The sequence below is a fragment of the Lathamus discolor genome, chromosome 6 (genome assembly GCF_037157495.1).
Source record: "Lathamus discolor isolate bLatDis1 chromosome 6, bLatDis1.hap1, whole genome shotgun sequence".
In the NCBI taxonomy this organism is placed as follows: Eukaryota; Metazoa; Chordata; class Aves; order Psittaciformes; family Psittacidae; genus Lathamus; species Lathamus discolor.
In genome coordinates, this window is record NC_088889.1 from 82888991 (window position 1) to 82909093 (window position 20103).

The 20103-nt window shown below is 41.1% G+C and overlaps 1 long non-coding RNA gene across 3 annotated transcripts in view; it reads right to left on the minus strand.

Moving 5' to 3' along the window:
• Positions 1-20103, minus strand: part of LOC136017792 (uncharacterized) — an 83185-nt gene that overhangs the window by 12170 nt on the left and 50912 nt on the right. For 2 of the 3 annotated variants that reach the window (XR_010614092.1, XR_010614090.1), the window contains one exon: positions 10890-11055. This is a non-coding gene — a long non-coding RNA (uncharacterized LOC136017792). Of the gene's footprint in view, positions 1-10889; positions 11056-11824; positions 11950-20103 lie in introns of all 3 variants that reach the window. The other variant, XR_010614091.1, reaches the window with a different exon arrangement.

Consider the following 20103-nt stretch of genomic DNA (forward strand, 5'->3'; position numbering starts at 1 on the left):
GAGTCTCCTACACTGGAGATATTCAAGGCCCGCCTGGACAAGTTCCTGTGTGATGTACTGTAGGTTACCCTGCTCTTGCAGGGGGGTTGGACTAGATGATCTTTTGAGGTCCCTTCCAACCCTTGGGATTCTGTGATTCTGTGATTCTGTGACAGCTTGCTCTACACAGGGTTCACAGAGGGGACACATTACTATCTACAACACAGCACATTGTGATGACAGTGACACACACCACTCAGAAGTGATCATTATTACTGGCTGCTTAAGGGATGATTTGAGAAATGATCTGTAAATTTAATTTTTAATTAAGCCAGAAGCCCTAAGGGCCTTCTAAGTTCAAGCATTAAGGGGAGAAGAGGGGGAAATCAATTCCTGGTGATGGAGAGGTCTAGCAGAATCTAATAGGCCTGGGTAATATATCAAGAAGCTTTCAAGATCAGTCACACAGCTCAACAGGGGAAAGTCTAAAACCCAATTTCAGATAAAAGAATACACTGTAAAGTGGAATGGATAGTCACCATTGTTCAAGCCTCTGGCGAGCTACTGTCTTGAGTTCTGACACACATATTACTCAGAAAATAACTAAATTATCAACTCCAGGATGCAGAACTTCACAGGGAAGCCCTCACACTTAGCTCCAACCAGCTTGGAAAAGCAACCGTCTCCAAATGACCTCGCAATTCCTCTAAAGCTTCAGCATGGCCAGAAATATCTACATTAACCGATGAGAACTAGTCATCAAAACATCCTAGAAGGAGGCTAATTTGTGCCAAGAGACAAAACTAGTTCCCTTCATGAAGCACAGGTCTATCAGGTTAATTACAGTGACCGTGGCTGGAAGAGACATGACATTGAGTCCATTTGACCTCCACAGTGCATTTTCAGTAACAGTTACAAAAATCAGAAATTGAAGATTTTTCATCCCGTCTCTTGATTCTGAGCTCACAGAACCAGATGAGTTGCACCCAAGAGTGCTGAAAGGACCAGTGTTATAGGAAGACCACTCTTGTAATCTTTGAGATATTGTCATGCTTGAGGAAGTCCTCAAAGACCAGAGAAAAGCAAGTGTTGCACCCATCTCCAAAAAGAGGCCAAAAAGACAGTCTGGGGAAGTCAGCTTTGCCTTGATTGGTGGGAAAGCCATGGAATCCTCTTGGGATCCTAAGAGGGCAGCAGCTGGGACCAGTCTACCTGGACTGAACAGAGGCAAATCATGCTTGACCAATGTGATTGCCTGCTATGGGAGAACCATTGGAACTATAGGTTTCATTTACATCTACTTCCACAACACTTTTGACACCACCTCCCACAGTCTTTTATATAACTTTGTGTGTATTAGTCTGAAAGAGAAGAGGAGACAACTAGATGGCAAAAACAGGTTGGATGGTTGGGTTCCAGAAGGTAGGGGTTCAGGAGTACCTGGAAGCCAGTAGCAAGCAGGGTACTGCAGGAGTCTGTACTGAGACCTGTCATCTTCAATATCTGTATCAGAGGCCTGCAGGAGCTGATAAGAGCCCACTTGCAAAGTTTGCAAATGACATCATATTGATCAGCTGATATACCCAGGGGCAGGGCTGCTACTTGGAGGGAACCACAGCCACAGGCTGTCCTCTCCTTGGGGATACATCTTACTCCATATGCATATTTTCTAGAAGAAAGTTGGGCAGAAGAAATGAGCAAGAAATGAGATGAATGGTCTTGTTTTCACAAACCTTCCCTTCTAAGAAAGAAGTCATTTATCAAAGTGCTGTAATCCTACCAACTGTCATAACACTTGGTCTAATTACATCTGGAGAACAATAAGCTACATGTTCAGGAAGAAACTCTCTGCAACAAGGCTGGCAGAGAAGCTCTGCTATGCATGATCTTAGATCACAGGTCCAAATACAATAACAAACACCACTAGGAAGGGATTGGTGACATTTGTGTAGAGCAGCTTCACTGTATTTTGCAATTAAAAAAAAAAAAGAAAAACAACCAACCAAACAGGTTGGTTAGTTTCCTGTGTTTTCATAAAATGCCAATCTTAGTGCATTAATCTACATCAGGGAAGGGTTTTCAGATTACATATTGGGGGAAGGTACAAAATCCATCTTCTGGAAGAATACAAAACATTCAAGATTTCTTAAAAATGCCAAAAAGCTATTTGGACTGACTTCACACTGCAGTTTGCCATAGAAACACTAATGTTACTGTGGCTTTCAACAATATAACCATTGTTTAACTCCATGCCTTGAAGATAATATTCTTCGAACTTCACACTATAAAACATACTGGAGATGAACCATTCTTTCCTGCAGTGGTTTCTGCAGGACTATTCGGGAGCATACACCACCAAGTAATGAACAGCAGCATCAAGTCCACAACAGATATTATTAGTATGGGGAGGACCTGTTATTTCTGTTCAAGCACTGACACTTCTGGATCTGACACCAGATGCCTGAGCCTGCAACAGGTCCAAGACCACACATAAGTTTCACTGACAGACTCAAAGTAAAAGACAGAGGGGGAGACCCTCTTACTCACAGCAAAGCTGGGCACTTAGGAAACAGACTTCATTTGGATTCTTGATCAGAGATTTTGGGACCACTTGCAAAACAAGATAACACTTGTATCCTGGATAAAGAGTAGACAGGCAAAACCAAAATACATATTAACGCAAAGCGACACACAGACAAAATATGAGCACTGGGACCAAAGAAGACTGATTTTGATAGGCAGTATCTCAAAGGTGACTGAATATCAAGTTTTTGTACGTTTGTGGGGCAAGCAGCGGATGCTGTCAGGGGAAGGTTAGGCTCTTCCTGAGGTCATGTTTTATACTTAGTTGAAAATTAAGAGGGGAACATTATTAGAGCTATGAAATGGGTATGCAGAGGAATGCCCTTGCTGTAAATGGAATAATAAAATCAGGCGTGGTTTTGGAACAAAACCACTGAAAAACATGTTTGAGCCCTGGAAAGGGAATACACACTAACCCCAGGGACCCTGTCAAGGCCTCCAGCTAAGCTCACACTGCATCATCAATCCCTTCACTGGGGCAGCTGGACCTGCTTATAGGCTGAAGATACAAGAGGCTTTTTAATCCCCCCAGCTGGGCACAGAGGCTGAATCATAAGAAACCCTCAAACAGCCAAAATGTGAAGCCAGTCCATGGAAAAACAAGCACACACAAACACACATTGAATAATGCTGGTGCCTTTGCAGAATATCAGGCCAGCCCCAAGATTAGATACACCAAGGAACCTGCCAGATCCCAGCCCCATCACTCTGCCCACAGTCACAGCTGCAGGCAGACACAGAAGAGCAAATCAAGGTCCCAGCTACACAAACATTTAGTACTAGGTAGTTTGTTTGGATTTTCTTTTCCTTTAGGATAAGCCAGGATACATTAGCTTATTTTGCAATAACAGAGATTTCTATATCCCAAAAAACCCCCAAAACAAACAAGAAACAACAATGGCAGCAACAAAACCCAGAAACATTCCTTTGCTAAAGAGAGTAATCTTGAGGCATCTTCTCACTGAAGAGCTGGTGGGACTTTGGGGTGAAGGAGGTAGAGTAGGGAACATCAGGTATTTTCAAGGTTAGAATCCTGTCACTCACCTTTTCTGAAAGAAAATTCTGATTTTTTTTTTTTTGCAGAATACAGAAGTTTTCCTTTTGATTATGTTTAAGAACACTTTTCACTTCATTATTTTTCAATTAAGGTGAAGGAGAAAAACTGCTAGAAAATCTGAAAAGTGAAAACTTGCTTAACCTTTTCTTTCTCCATAATTTTATTAGATAGAAGCTGAGAATGCCTCCTCCATAAACCCTTACATTTACAGCTATTCCAATCTTCCTGTGAAAGCATGAGGGGAGGAAGTGAGAAAAAAACAAGTCCTAGATTTCAGGCAAAAATAAGATTTCTACAAGAAATTCATTACATAAAAATCCTACATTCAAGTCATTAATTTTTAAATTCAAACTCCTTTACATGATAGCCTTTATTTTATTTATAGGTGTTTGACTACCAGTCTGGTATTCAAGATGTTATGCAAATGTAAATTCAACAGTCTCATGCCCAAATTTATGCCTTTAGAGCTTCATTTCAGATGCATGTTATTTGTCATTTGCTGTTGCCCTGCTACAAAGGTGTGCAGCATCCAACTAGGCAGAAAAGCATCAGACATCCCAAGTAATCAAACTCAGCACAAGCGTTCAACAGCCTGGCTGTAAGGAACAGCATCATTACTCACATATCCCATGAACCTTAATGTCAGAATCAGATTCATGACCTCCCTCCCAAACAAAATATCTTGGTGACAACTTACTATAATAATTATTTTACGAAATGGGCTAACCTGCCCTGCAGATGCTGGTGCACCAACATGCAGCCCTTCCTCTGCTTAGGCTCAGCATGAGCTCTGGCTTTAGGTTCTCCTCCCCCACTCATTCATTTTGTGTGATCATATCTACCTGATTGGAAACATATCCATGGGTCATCTAAGAGCACAACACCGACACAACAGCAGCTGTGTGACAGGGTTTTTTTTCCATTAAAAAACCCCACCCTATTGTGTTTCAGCTGGAAGGAGGACACCTACAATGAAAACTAGATGTGCCAGCAGGAGCTGTGGACTCTGAGCAGCACAGACTGAATTAACCTCCTGAGGTGTCCCCATGGAAAAAAAAAAAAAAATCCATGACCATTGCTTCTGCTCAAAACCTGCACTTTCCCAAATACAGCTTTAAGATCACAGACATGAGAAATACACAGACACTGCAGGCTGCAGTACTGTACACACAGATGCAGTCTGAGGCTCTTTGCACAACCCAGCTTCTACTCTGAAGTGTAAATGAGAAGTTAGCAGGAAGTATACACATGTACCACATCCATGGGTAGGATGCCAGGTCAGCCTAGCTAATGCAGATTTTTTGTTCACTCCAGCTTAACTGTAAAACTTTTTGATTCTAAGATTAAGTCCCAGAAGAGAAATCCCCAACCCCAGGGTTATTTTCCTTCAAACACACACATAAGTATTTTCCTTTAACAAGGATTTGGAGACCATAAAACACTAAGTTATGTTGATATGCAAAGAGGCCAACATGTGAGAATCCCCTGGTTACATAGTATTAGTGTTGCAGAGCTTGTAATTAAACTTCAATTCCTTTACAACTTCAGACAAGTTCCAGACAGTGGGCTGAAAATACATCTCAAATAGATCTTCAACAGCCAGGACCATCTGTTTCCTTTTTGCATGAAGTATTTTTATTTGCCACAAGTAATCAGCTTAAATAGATTTTAGGAGGTTTGTTATTAATAAAGGAATGTGAATAATTTGCAAAACAGAGAACACATTCTGCACCTGGGCCTGCTCAGGAGTCTGCTCATTGTTTTGAAGGCTCCACTTTCTGTTACATCCCTAAATTCAGATTAAGGTTTCTGAATAAAACAGGTTTCATCTTCAGAACTAGATTACCCTTCATATAACACTGTTTAGAAGAGAAGAATTATTTCCACACCTGAATCTTCACTGGAAATACACCACTTCACAGGCAGAATGTAATTAGGCAGGCTGCAGCCAGGACATTAGGGTTAATGGCCCTATTACTGCCAAGTGCAAACAGCAGAGGAGCCCACCACAGGTACAGTCCAGACCACAGTACCTCCACCTGCCTCCTTCTTCTGCCACAGCATCCCTGTGTTACCCCACAGGGGCAAGGGTTTGCACCAACAGCAAGCAGAGACAGCACAGACAGTGCTGCTTCCCCTTGAAGCTCTCACCTACATGGACCCAGAAGCTAGATGATACCATCAATGATGGAATCTAAGGAATCTAAATCTAAAGGAATCTAAGTGTGAGATATTTCCTATAACCACAAACAGTAAAAACTTATTTTAAATTATGCCAAGAAGCCGTATCATCACTGAATATTCAGCAACAGCTACACACAAGCAGAACAACCTTCAGTCAGTGCTTTCTCCCCATGTCTATTGTTAAAGCTCTGTTTTGGCCAAGACAGATGTATGAAATATATCACACTAACTGGAAGAAAATGCACTTTCTACATCATACAAAAAAGGACCTAGTTAGTTCCACAACAGAAGCCTTTTGCTCAGAACAGCACAAAGGATTGAAACCTTCCTCCACATGCTTCCCCCAAAACTGTGCTGTACCAATTAATCTCTTGCGCTCAACGTGCTGCTGTGGTTCAAAATTCTCAGCATGAAAGCCTAAGAGGAGGAAAGCCACCAGCAACAACAGAGCCAAAGCAGTACACTCTGAGAAGGGGGAAAACTGCTTATCTATACAGCTGGGTGTTGCTAAAGCTGCAATCACTAACATCAGGGCCAAGGTATGCCGAGCCCCATTACTTGGTCATTCCTCAACACCTGCAGGGAGCTGAGCCACCCTGAGGACTAAACTGAACTGTACCTGAAAATAACCTCATGCAAGGAAACAAGCCATCCTCCAGCTGTAAAAATAAACTGAGGCTCCAGAAAGCCACACATCAACAGAAGGGGACTCAGAGGAGCAAAGCTTCCCTAAGCTGTCTTGCATCGGGCTGCCCAGCCAGACAATTCCTTCTCATGGCCAGACAACAAACCATCAAGCAAGCACCTTCCCAGCTCACCATTTGGCCCACCTCAGCCTCCTCTTACTCTTTTTCCCCAGCATAAAGCTTTTGCCACAACAACCCCCAAGTCACTCACCCCTGACAGTTGCAGGCTCCTCTATCATACTTCCAAGGGATGAAGTTGAACAACCAAAGGTCAGTAGTGGAGCTCTCCCCTTTTCTGTAGAAGCAACTTTGTTCCTCATCCCTCAAAACAGCCATGACCCAGTGGAGCGTACAGCTCTTGTTAGCAGCTTCTCCCCCAAGTAATGAGGCCTCACAGGAGCCACCTGTAGGATCTGCCCCTCTGCACGCACAAGTCAGCACAGCTCCTGCAGTCCTGGCACACTGCTTAGGAGGCTCACTGGCCACTAAAGCCCCTGGAGGTTCTGTGTTTTATTAGCCCCAGCTGACCGTCGGTAGAAGGGACAGATACCCCATTTCTTAAGCAAGAGATTTGCCATTCAGTATCTATCACCTTATGGTGCTGGAGGGAGATCTCCTGGCTGTGTTGCACGCTTACCCCTCACAGCTCCCAGGACAAAGGCACCATTCTGTCCTAGCTCTGCTGCTGTCACCCTCAATGGAAACATTAGTTTGTGTGGGTGCTACTTTCTTTTTATCGATATCTGAGCACTAGGTTAGGAACCAAAATTAGCATATTGGTGCAACAGCAATGAAGTGCCAGTGTTTAATGCATCTGTCTGGGCCATATCAGCCATTTATTTACTGTAGTCAGTCTCTAAATCTGTATTGCATCTGCTGTCTGCATAAATAGCAAATAAAGCAATAAATCTCATAGGGTTACCAAGCACTTTCACTCACTTCTTCTGAACCTGTTAAATTCTGCTGTGATTCATTTGCCTGGCTGTGCTGCAGAGAGACGTTTCTCGTGGAAGGGGGAAGAGGTATTTCTGTGCACTACTCCAGAGCTTCCAAAACCAATTCCCTTCCAGCTTCAATCCTGCTTTCTCTCTCATTTTTACTGGGGTAGGGAGCAACAAAAACAATTTAGGACTACAGTATCTTACCCTGCTCCAGGTACAGGTCACCAGTTTTGAGGCAGAAATCATAGACACTTAGAGTAGGTTTTCTTTTTCATGAAAATCTATATTGTCAATTTTTCTTTCAAGGCAATGACACCAGAAGTTACTTGTCACACTGACATGGTACTGTGGGGACATGCCACTACCTTCCATGAGGCAGGACGCACTGCCAGGCTGCTTGCCAAAGGAGGCTTTTGGATGACCACAGCTTTTGAAGGGCGGTTGGCAGTAATACTAGGGAAAGACTGATCTGTATGAAACAACAAGACAGGACTTGGTAGACCTAATATGCAAACAGCCTTCAGATAAATAGCTGCAAATAAAATAATAATAGTAATAGAAAGTTTTAGAAATATGAAGCCAGATTTGTATCTGGAAAACTCTCTTCCAGCTTCAATTAATTGCTGTTTCTTGATTGCATAAATCACTAAAGCTTTGGGTTTGCTATAATGGCTTTTACAACAGAATGACAGTTTACTGTGTCATGCATTTTACCATTTTCTTCAGTCCTTATGCTTTTTTTGGATCTCATCACATTCATGGAATACTACATGCTTACTCCAGCTGACTTATTTGTTAACAGATCCCCTATCTTGGGCATATTCTTTCCATTTCTCCACTGTTGAAAGAAACTATCCAACATAGCAGTAAAATCACAGATTAATGACCAGCTCTGTAGCATGGATTTTTCTTGTTTTATCATCAGGTTCAACATGCTATCCTGTTACCTCTCCAGTCATGTTTTTCTATTTCCAAATAATTTCTATTCTTTTCCCGCAGGCGCTGCCAGTTTGCACCTTACACATCATCCTGTCATCTTCATTGTGACTTTGGGGTTTTTTTGTTGTTTTTTTACCCTATATTTTGAGCTGGCAGTCTGAGAGGCACATTCCTAGAATGTGAAAGACATCAGGACTTGCCTTTTACTCTAGAGTACCAGAATTTATTTTTTGCCATCCAACTTCTTTATACAGGAGCATAAAATGATCTGCAACAGTGCACAGGCTGTCAAGGAGACTCTGACCTGGGACAAATCTCCAATCTGTACTTTGGTTTTGAAACCATAAACACAACATGCTGGGAGCTCAGTCCTGCTCTGTCCTCCAAACAAGCGTCTCTATTCTCAATGGCAGATGCAATCTGATCCACCTGACTGCACTTGTTAATAATAAGGAGGTAAGGTGTACTTTGTCAATGGATGTGAGTCATTGTTCTCTTCTAGGAAAGTCCAAAATAGATTTAACCATTACCCAAGGAAATTTGCATTTCACTTATTCATAAAGGATAAAGACTCCTTTTTCCTTTTTCATAGAAGCATTTTTAAACTGCCAAAGTCAACTTGGGAGCAGGGTAGAAAAGATTTATGCAATTCTTAATAAAATTCATTTGGATCTATTTGCAAGACAGAATCTACTGGTTTTTTTAAGAACCCACTTAGGAAAGCAGGAAACACAAACACTAAGCTTAAAAAAAATGTAAAACAGCATGGTGTTGTTCCCCACATATCATCCTACTTAATGGTGCTTTAAATATTTAAATTCAGCTGTGAAATTCTCTAAATCAACCTCAGTAAAATGGCATAGTCATTGCACTGATGCCCAGTGGGCTGGAAGACAGCTGACATAGTCCCACTCTAAACTGTTGACAGCAAATCTTCCTGCAGGTCTGAGACTGAAAAGTGTGCAACAGCACAAGGTGGGATGTCATCTTCCCACCCAGCTGTGCTCCCCACTGTCTTCTATATTCCTACGCTGCCTGAGCCCAGGCTCTCCCAGAACTCTGCACATGCCATACCTAAGCAGCCTGAATCCAGTTCAGGTTTCAAACATCTACAAATCTCATCTGCCCTTACAGCAAAATCTGGTCCCCGGTAGGAAAGGGCCCATCTTATCTGCTCAAGATGTAGAAAAAGGCCATAAGCAATGTCCTTTCTGAGTGTACTTTCAAGACCAAACTCCACTGGGGTTTCCTCTCAGGCACCCAGGGCTAGCCTCAAATCCAGGCAGGGGTTTGGAACCAGGTGATCTTTAAGGTCCCTTCCAACCCAAACCAAACTGTGATTCTATGAAGTAGCATGGGTAGACAGCCAAAGTGGCTTTCATTCAGCTCAGCTCAGCTCAGCACTGTAAATGAAGCCAGGTAGGTAGGGAAGGCAGAAGGCTGTTGTCTCCCCTGCCAATTCACTGTACCTCCACCCTTGCACATCAGGAGTTCTGTCTCAGCCCTCTACAAGGCCAGGCCCATGACAGCTTTGTGCTTCTGTCCTTTGTCTCTCCTATCTGATTTAATCAAGCAGATAGCAATAATTTTGCACATGATTACCTGGAAAACTCCTTGGTCAGTTTTGGACAATGTTTTTCATTGTGTCAAGCTGTTCTACCCCACAAGGGATGTAAAACTTCTTCCAGTTGGTGGATGCTGTGCCCATTAGCAACTACGCTACACTAGAGGCATGCTTCACAAAAGCCATTAATAACTTTTAAACTAAGTACATTTTTTTAATACTGACATTTTCTTTAATGTTTTTAAGCTCTAGGACTAACTTCCTTCCTTCCTTCCTTCCTCCTTCAGCACATATTAGCCTTTCCCTGCCAGATCTTCAGCTGGAATTAATTTGGCTTCCTAGGCCTAATTCATTAAATGACGTGAACATGTGCATTCAGTTAAACAGGCTTTTCATGTATATAATTATTACAGACGAATGTTTGGCTTATGTAGGCCTTCAGTTGCAATTCAGAGAAGGACATGCCCAAGTCCAGCTTATTCATCAATGTACCTGTGAAACAATGCGTTCCCCAAAGAAGTTCTTCTGAAATAGAAAATATCCAACTTCCCAGGCACTTGTTCAATTACTGCCTCATACTGCAGAATATAAACATCACTGAGTAACATTATTCCTTCAAACATAGAACAGTAATGTTTGAGTAACTGGAGCACAAATATAGTTCACCTCAGGCAAGAGATAAATTACATTAATAAAGTGTGGTTGTGTTTTTTAATTAGTTTGATTAGGCGCGACTGAAGATGGTATTGTTCAGAAAAGCTCCATTTTCTGAAGTAAGGAATTGTAGCTGTAGCTCCCAGTCTGGGTTCTATTGTTTGGTTTGGTTTGCTTTGGTTTTCAAACTGGAGTATTGCTTTAAAGAGGATTTCACAGAGCAGGCAAACATCAGGTCATTAGAAGAGGCCAACTCCATTACACTTGTCATTTAGTGTCCATGACCCATTTCCTTTTCATACCTGGATGCAGTTATGCTCTTCTCCAAACGGATCCTACAGCTCTTCATGTTCAAGGAGGTTTCAAAAGCCGCACTCTTCATCTCATCAGCCTCTCTCTCAGACTCCTGGGGAGACATCCAGATTGTGGCCAGCTGCCTACAGTCCCTTGTTTACAAAAAGTCCAGTTCTAATAAACAGAGAGAGAGAAAATTAGAAAATAGTTTCATTACCCATCAAGATAACTCAGACCCTTCAGCAGACCCAAGTCACTATGCTCTGTAAGACATAAAATACATATATGGCTCCCATCTTCTCTGCAGTTATTTATTTACTAGATTTACAGTGCCACTAGACTCAGCAAGACCTGCTGTGTTGCTCATGCTTTGCAAATGCTTGAAGCTGTGAGCTGTCAGGTCTGGATGATCTATTTAACAGTGACCTCATGGTGCCAGACCTGGCTGCAGAGGTTTTGCTCACGCCCTGAATCCATTTCTGTTTGGGTCATGTCCCTGCACCACACTCGCCTCTGCAGCCCTAGCCTTTGAAAAGCTATGTACAGGTTCCTAATTCACTGATGCATTTGAATCAATTCCAAAACATACCTTTAGGTACCCAATTTTTTCTGTGCATCTACTAGGGTACCAGTGCAAATTTCTCGTTTGATTTTGCTGTAAGAGGAATCTTATTCTTTCTGAACTCAGCAGCTGGTTTTCTATTGACTTACAAGAAGGTACAAATTGTGGCTAAAATTTTAAAATGATCAGTGTATGGTTCCAGAACAGCTCAAGCTGCCAAACAGGAAAGAGCTGGTCCTGCCAGAACACCTTGCTGTCATCAAACACTAGTTTTGTAAGCCAGCTTCACTAAGGTGGACAAAGTGGTCTTTCCTGCCCATTGATCACACAAATCCAATCTGGAGACTTGTTTTCTCTACATGACAGTTACAAGAGACAGACCTGATTAGATATTTCTTTTCTGATCAAGAAGCATCTCACAGGCAATCCTGTAAAGCAAATCCCTCCTCAGAGCTCAGCTGCACGCTCTGCCTGATGAGCTGTGCTTAGCTATGCTTCCTCCAGACCTGCAAAACAACATGTTTTGATAATGATGCACAGTGTGTTTTGAGCTTCCGGAAGAGACGTATTCACCTTCACAGTCTTATCCTCGAGATCCAGCAAAGATTGTTTCCAATCAAAGGACACTCAAGGTTTTCACATCTTTTCTGAAGTACATAACAGAACAAGTGTTCATCCACTCCTGTGCATCTCTCCCTGTTGCCTTCCAGGTACAATGCAGACCAAGTACTTTATTAATGCCCAAACAGCAATATGTCAAGGCCCCATGTGCTGTCTATTTATTAAGCAGCACCAAAGACTGTACTAACAAGTCTAACAATACTGAATTTGATTTACATTTCAAGTGTAACGTGTTCCCTACAGGAATTCTCTGTAACAGGTCTTTTCATGGCACAAAAACCATAACTGATCAAACACATTTCTTGAAGCTGTGCCAATGGTTATTTATTTGATGTGTTTGTGACTGCTTAGTAGCAGAAATCATGGCCTCCATATTGCTCTCCGCTCAGCAACTAAGGATTAACTCCTCTGAAACCAGTGCAGTTACCTAGCATTGCATTTGAAATCAGAATTAGCATTGGCATAGCTGAATAATTAAAGTCAAATAAAGGATGGCAAAACACATAGGCTTTGCTGTTTCCTCCAATATGCTGTAGTGCAAACCCTTTTGGACCAGTGCAGCTCGAAATACTGTTCCCACAGGCACCAACCAACATCATTGCTCTTTGTCTGGTCCAGAGTCTGGTAGCTCAAAGGTAACACACACAAAAGTAGCAGAGCGAACTTCCCAGGGTGGTCACAAATTGCAGAGTACATTCTCGTTTGTGCCAGTCAACCTTTGCAACATGCTTAGCCCATTGATAGTGGTCCAAATGGTCCAACAAGTCTGAGAGTCTTCAGCACAAATCACTTCTCTTGTCCTTCAACTCCTTTTACAGTACCATGACCTCTTTTCATCTCACTGTGGAACATCTGAAATGCTCCATGAGGCAGTTATTAGGTATGTATTTTGAAAGAAAATTCTCCTGAGAAAATTCACCTTTGCAAAAGTTCCTATTGGAAAATTTTAGAGTTCCCAGTGGAAATAAGGACAGTAGGGGGAAAGCAGATTTCGTGTTTGCTTTAAGTATTAAATAAGCTTTTGATTCAAAGTCAAGTGGTACATTTTCATAAATGGGAACACAATTTTAATGATATCTTTTTATTCCAAAAAGTTAATTGTTTTCCTTCCAAAATATAAACTACATTTTTAGGCACAGACAAAAATAACAGCCCCCAAAACTCTATTTTCAAAAAGAAAACTCACTCTCCTTGGATTTTAACTGGAAATACATATTACTTGTATTGACAGAAAAACCAGTAAAGGCACTTTCTGCTTATCCCTTGCTACCCTTTAAAACAATCTGTCCACCAATCCAATTGCTCCATCTGTTTTCAAAACAAAATTGCAGTTTACTACTAGGATATTCTCTATCCAAATGCTGAACAGCTTGTAGCTAAGTATTAATCCATAAAAACCTGAAAACAATATCTTATTAATTCACAAAAATCAATATTCCCATACACATTTTGGCGCAGGTTCATTACAGTTAAGCCCAGATTTATGCAATGGTCAAAACTATCCAAAATGTATCTGTTTGCCTATAATGAGACAAACTGGTTGCTAAACCTCATTCTGCCAAAAACAAGTTCTGTGACAGAACTCAAGGGAAAAGAAAAAGTTATCTTACAGTGTATGTAATTTTTGTGCAGTAGTTGTTTCTTCTTTAACAGAGAATGACCCACAGCCGGGATAGTAAAAATAAAATAAAATAACATAAAATCATAAAAATAATTAAAAATAATAAAATATAAAATAATAAAAAATGTAAGATATCAAATACAGAAATTAACTGAGCTCTGTACCTATTCCAATAACAATTCTTCCTGAGGACTGTCTGCCAGTTCAAATATCCTTGAAAAGGATGTGGCATCACTACAGGCTTAGTTGCATCAATCTGGGTGTCCCATAGCATTCCTTTGAATACGGAATCCTATACAGGCCGATTTTCTCAAGTAAGTCTAATATCTTAAAAAACACATGGGACAAAAAAACAACAACTTTCAAAGCCTATGGCTCTTACAGCGGTGGTTTTACTAGCAGTCCAAATGCAACAGGCATTGATAGTGATGGGAATTCTTCCACTGGCTTCAGTACATACCTGATCTGAGATCCTAAAAATAAACAAAGCCTGAAATTCCCAGAAGTAGAACTCTATTGTCATCTAACAAATACATATATGTATATAGATATGTATGCATGCACGAATATATGAGAAATTATATCTCATTTGCTAATAATTGGAAAAGTTTATACATTTATATTTATTTATGTATATAATTTTTTTCATTACTGACAACTAAAACCTGACCACTTTTCACATGGTGACATGGTCTATAAGATTTCTCTTCCCTCTTTCCCTAGTTCCTTGAAAGAAAGTGGTTCATGAATCATGAAGGTTAAATACAAATAACCTGCATTACCAGTCACAGAAGACGTGGTTAATTGCTGTCTGCCTTTATTGCTAATTACTGAACAACAGCACACTGGCACACCTACCACAGGCTTCTGAAGATAAAAACCACAGTATATGCACCAATTGTTTGTGTTCTCTTTACATCACCTTTCTTCCAAAACAACATCAGTACAATTCACAGGCCCTGCCCCTTAATCCCCTTTCCCTTACACTAAACATAGTAATTCCTCTGGCTGATAACTCCTGTGTTAAGTCAAGTCAGAGAAGAGTCAGCCCAAACAGACAGACTTCAAAGCAGTTCCAGTAAATTAAGTCATTTGCTCTCCAAGACCAAGATTACCTCTCCACCCCTTTCCCATACACAGGCTGGGTTAATATCACCTCTGCTTCCAACGAAAAAGCTGAGCTGACATTCCTTCCAACACCAGAGTATGAGATAATCATATCAGACATCCCCTGCTGTAAAAGGAATCCACAGAATGGAAAGAAATAAATAAAATTTCCCACCATAGAGTGGTTTAGGGAGATGGAGCAGTTCCATCATTTGACCAAGCAGTTCTTTCAGGTTTAAGTCCCTTGGAAAGGGGAAACCTGCTGAGGAAAGTGGTCACCCTGCTTCACTGCGCTGGTGTTCACAGCCCTCCCAGGCTGCCTGGGCCCTTGCCAGCCCTTCTTAGGTTATCTAAGAGATGTCGCATGGGTGTCAAGAGAGAAAAATATGGGTCAGTGGGGCCCCCTGCACAAAGACCCCCAACAGCATATCATTTATATTGTGAGACTGAGTCTGGCTGGCCATGAAGGCAAATCTCCCCTTTGGAAATACATATTGATCATACAAGGAATTGTCCTCTGCCACACAGTGCTTTAGCCTTCCTGCAAATTGAAAATGCCTCAGCAGCCTGAAGCCCCAGCCTCTGAGTATGAAAATGCAATTTGATTCATGAGATGAGGTGCATTGTCAAAAGTTCTCTGAGAAAGAGGATGGCACAGATTAGACACAACACATTTCTCGGATCAAATCAGTGGATTCAGACAGGAAAATAGCACATTTGCTGGGATGATATACCACCTGTGTGGTGTTCCTCTTGAGTTCCTGTATCACATTCTTCTTAGCTTCCCCATTGTTACCCCTCACAGACATTTTACTTTCTTCTCCTTTTCCCATTACACTGAGTTCTGCTAGAGAGCATGTGTTTCTTCTCATTGAATTTCATTTTCTTTCTGTAGAAACAGATTAGCAAGAACCATATTTCCTGGTCTATTCTTGGCCATGCCATGTTCCTGACACTCAGGCTAAAAACCTAGAAGGCAATAACCTTGCCAAAAAAATCAGGTTGGCATGCAAATGAGATAAAATCAGTACCAGAGTGATTAAGGAGCTCTAAGTGATACTTTACAAGGAAAGACTGAAAAAACGAAATCTATATAACCATGCTGAATGATAATTATATCAGCACATCTACAGGCTATTGAAGCATTAAAGGCCAACTCTCCAGAGACAGAGAAATCAAGAGGATTTGGGCACCTGAATTCCTCTGCAAAGCCAGGTGAACAAGCCAGAATCTCTACCACCACCCCTCTCAGGCTATAGAGGAGAATTTTTAATTTCAACATCACATCACTGGAACCAGCAGAGTTCGTGGAACTTTAAATAACTCCCTACTTGCTATGGGAAAAGTAACAGAATTGAAATTGAAGAAATTAGAGGATATTTAGGGTGATCTAGAGAAATGCTGCCAAATAATGGGGTCAAACTGAAAGGAAAAAGTCAAAGGTGAGTGTCTCATATTTGCAGATCAGTGGCAATGAGGAAAGAGTAATAGTGGAAAATGAAAGCATCAGTTAGTGACACATCGAAAACTGGAGTGGCCAAAAGATGAGCAAGGAGAGTGTTACCCTAGCAAGTGAAAGAATGTTTATGCCCAGTTTATATTTTGCATTTATTAACTGATGTATCACTCAGGACAGAGTAACCAGGAAATTAGAGGCTTATCATTTCTTTAGAGATAGGAAAGAAGGAAAGAGAAAAGAGAGAAAAGGACAGAAGGAACCCCTAGAAAACCAACAATCAAGAGCACATGTATGAGGGGCGGAAGGCAAAGATTCAGATCCCCACTCTGCACTGCACAGAGCCTTGCTCCCTTGTTGGAGAGTTTCAGAGGTCTCACCTCTCCATTTTTCTGTAGATAAAATGAAACACTGGACCTTGCTGTTCCTTACAGAGCAGAATTCCTGGTTCCTGGCCAATCCTACCTCACAGTCTAACTAGCTTGCAAAGCTGGCAAGCACCAGTATTTCCACTGCCCAGATGGAGGCACAGAGGAGGGTACACTGATTGACCAAGGTCACCCAACAGGCCAACAGCAGAGCCTGCAAGAGGTCCCAAGCCTCCAGAGTCCTGCTGTGAGCCATCCTGTCTCTTTTTACTGGTTGTTTCCATTCCTGGTATCCATCACTCATTACAGATGTCATTAAAATCCAAATAAAACACAGCAAATACTTATTATTAATTTAAAAAAAATATACAGGGCTGGTTTTCCCATTTATTCCTGGCAGATTCTTTCTTGAAATTTGCCAGATTGGTATGAAAGCAAATACATATAAATTAGCAATATACGACATGACATGAATGAGAACACTCACTCTCTTTAATCGTTCCCACAAGCATTTTGTCACTTTTCTGTCAGTTTTGTTGATCGGAAAGGAAACTGTTTCACAATTTTTATCTCTTTTCCCTGAGCACATTTTGTTCTTAAGTTTATCAGATATAAAGCTCATGTATTGGAAATGGGGGAGGCTGATGAGAAATTGGGAAGAGATCTCTTTGTTTCTCTCTCGTGAATAAACATCCATTGGCACTTTTGCAGTCATCTCACTCCTCCCCCCCATTGCCTCGCCTCCTAAAAATATGCAAAGACATTTTCTCTTTGAACTTTCCTGAAAAGGAAAAGGACAGATACTTCAAGTCAATCCTCTTCATTAATCAAAAACCTTTCAACAGCAGCCACTGGCTTCCTCTGCATGACCTTGATGTCAGGCTCAGAACAGCACAACTGTATTCCCACATTTTCAAAACTGGACCATGTCAAAGGCATCTATACGTTGCCTTCATCTTCTTTTTCTGGCCCCAGCCAAATGAAGAATAGAGGCACATAAGAAATAAATGCTGAGCTCAAGAGCTGGTGATGAGCACCACAGCCATGCCATCCTCCCTATCCAACCCTGAGGAAGTTTGTTGCCTCATTTGGATCTCAATTTCTTATCTGCTTTCTTGCACACTACAGAGTAAGCTTGGAGCTCTGCACACTGCATCTAGGAGTAATCAAAACCAACAAGATGAATTTATGACAGAAATTATGCAATTATGCAATATAGTATGTTGCAATGACTATTACATTGCACAGAAGGAAAGAAGAATGGCTGAAAAAATACAAAAAGATACAAGAGGCCACTACTTGTTTGACATGAACTGCGTAAGATATCACAAGAAAGGAAACGATGAGGAATTTGTGGCCCAAAATTCAGTACAACCTGCAGCAGTTGCAGCAGATGTTGAATAGGGCAGCAAGTGAACAGTGAAGCACTAATGACTTGATTAATTGGGCCCAAAAGGCTAGTGTGGTCTTTCAGAAGGAAGTCTAGGTCCATGAGATCATGAGTCAGAGTCCATTAGATACAGAATTAACTCTTTAGAAAGGAATACTTCTATGTAACATGTCCAAAACATGTTTTATAAACTAGATAGACAACTAACTCTTGTAAATGTGGATGTTTAGCCATCGACAACTCAGAGGCATCTCATAAAAATCTACTCTCGTATCAGTTTACATCACACTTCTTGGCTAGAATCCATTTCCTATGAATATAAAGTGTGTGGTTTTGCTTGTTGCTTTATCTTTTTCATGGCTTTCAGGCCTAGCTATTATCCATCTTGCCAATATTTATTTATTACTTTGTGATTATAAGCAAAGTAAATAATGACCTATTAAATTACAACCCAACACTTACTATTACCAAAACTAAAGTTGCTAAAAAAGAATCGCTTAATTTCACATGTGGTTAAGCGTTTACTTTTTTGCAGCAGAGATAATAGATGGTCACTGCAAACCTTTTTCCCAGGAAACCAGCACTTGGAGTAAGCACTCTATAGCTCATGTTTAAACTGTAAACAGAAGAATTGTTCTAGATACATATTCTAGGCACAGAGCTATACCCAGGGTATCAGAACACAAGAGTAAATATGGTTTAGGTTTTATCTTACAATGTGTTCTAAAAGAGTGCTGGCATTTGTCAACATTCTGCTTTCTGCCTCTGAACAGCTAGAGGTGGATTATGCAGACAGGTACAAAGCAGATGACACTTACAAGCTTCCTCCACTCATTTCAAATTCTCCCCCAAAACGAGGCATGACTGCCCTGAATGAGAACCAGATCTAGCATAGAAACAGACACATTCTTCCACTTGCAGCAGGAGAAACAGTGAGGCAAAAAGGGGTGTTAAGCCTTAGCACTGTTTCTCCAAGGAAATGCTCCTTTTGTCAAACAAGAGAGCCAAGCATTGGCCTGCATCATCACTTGCACACTTGCGTTTTTGTGATTCTTGATGAATTATTAGTATTGGCTCTGAAATGTACACAAAAGCATATAGTGGTAGAAACAAGCCCTAGCAAGGAAACAGAAAGAAAGAAAAAATGATAGCTATTCAGATCAGGTATAAACCAACTGTATGTATTCTATATGAGATACCGTATGTAACTGGTAATTTAATAACTACCCAAGAGTCTTGGCTAGCCAGAGGCTAAAAAAATTTTACTTGGAAAGAATTCAAAATCAAGGCCAAAATAAAAAGAAAAGTGTAGTTAAGTTTGACATACTTACATGAAAGACTTTTGTGATAAGCAACTGCATGTCTTCTGCCAAGACCTGACTGACTGCCAAAAGGTCTTGTTTATAAAGGTTACAAGCAAATCACTGGCTCAGCTCTCCTTCCAGAAACCTGTGAAGTTGAAAAGTCTTTACAATGCTCAGTGAGGTACTTTCTCCACTCCCAAATAGCAACCAGTGTAGCAGAAATGTATTTGTTAAGCAACACAGGAAAACACCAGTGCAGTTGATAAAGCCATCATATAATATCTGCACATAATACCTAGTTCCTGAAGTATAATTAAAACTTTTCAAAGTCTCTCCTGCAACTAGGTGATTCCTAAGGCAGCTGGTTGCTCTCTTCCTTTTGCAGTAGCACAGTACTCACAGGTCAGGATTCAGTCAGCAGTAAAGCCTAATTAAAGCCACTGCTGGTTTGGCATAAGCTGCCTCTCTGCTGCCTGGCAGTTCTCTCCCTACTCCACCTCCCCATGGTGGGTTTCCTTCCATCTATTTTCTCAGCATAAACACATGAACCCCAGTGCTTGTGCACACAGAACCCTCTTCAGTGTTAGCTTTTCCTTTCCAGCTTAAAGAAGCTCTTCCAAAATCAGTTCCAGCCTTCTCCTTTTCAGGCTCAAGCTTTTGCATCCTGATAGTAGAAGCCATTGCCTGGCTACATTTAGGGAGTTACTATGCACACTTGGGCATAATGAATCACATGCTGGTACAATGGAGGAGTTTTCACTGTAATATGCCCTCTTTTTAACAGAAATTTAGC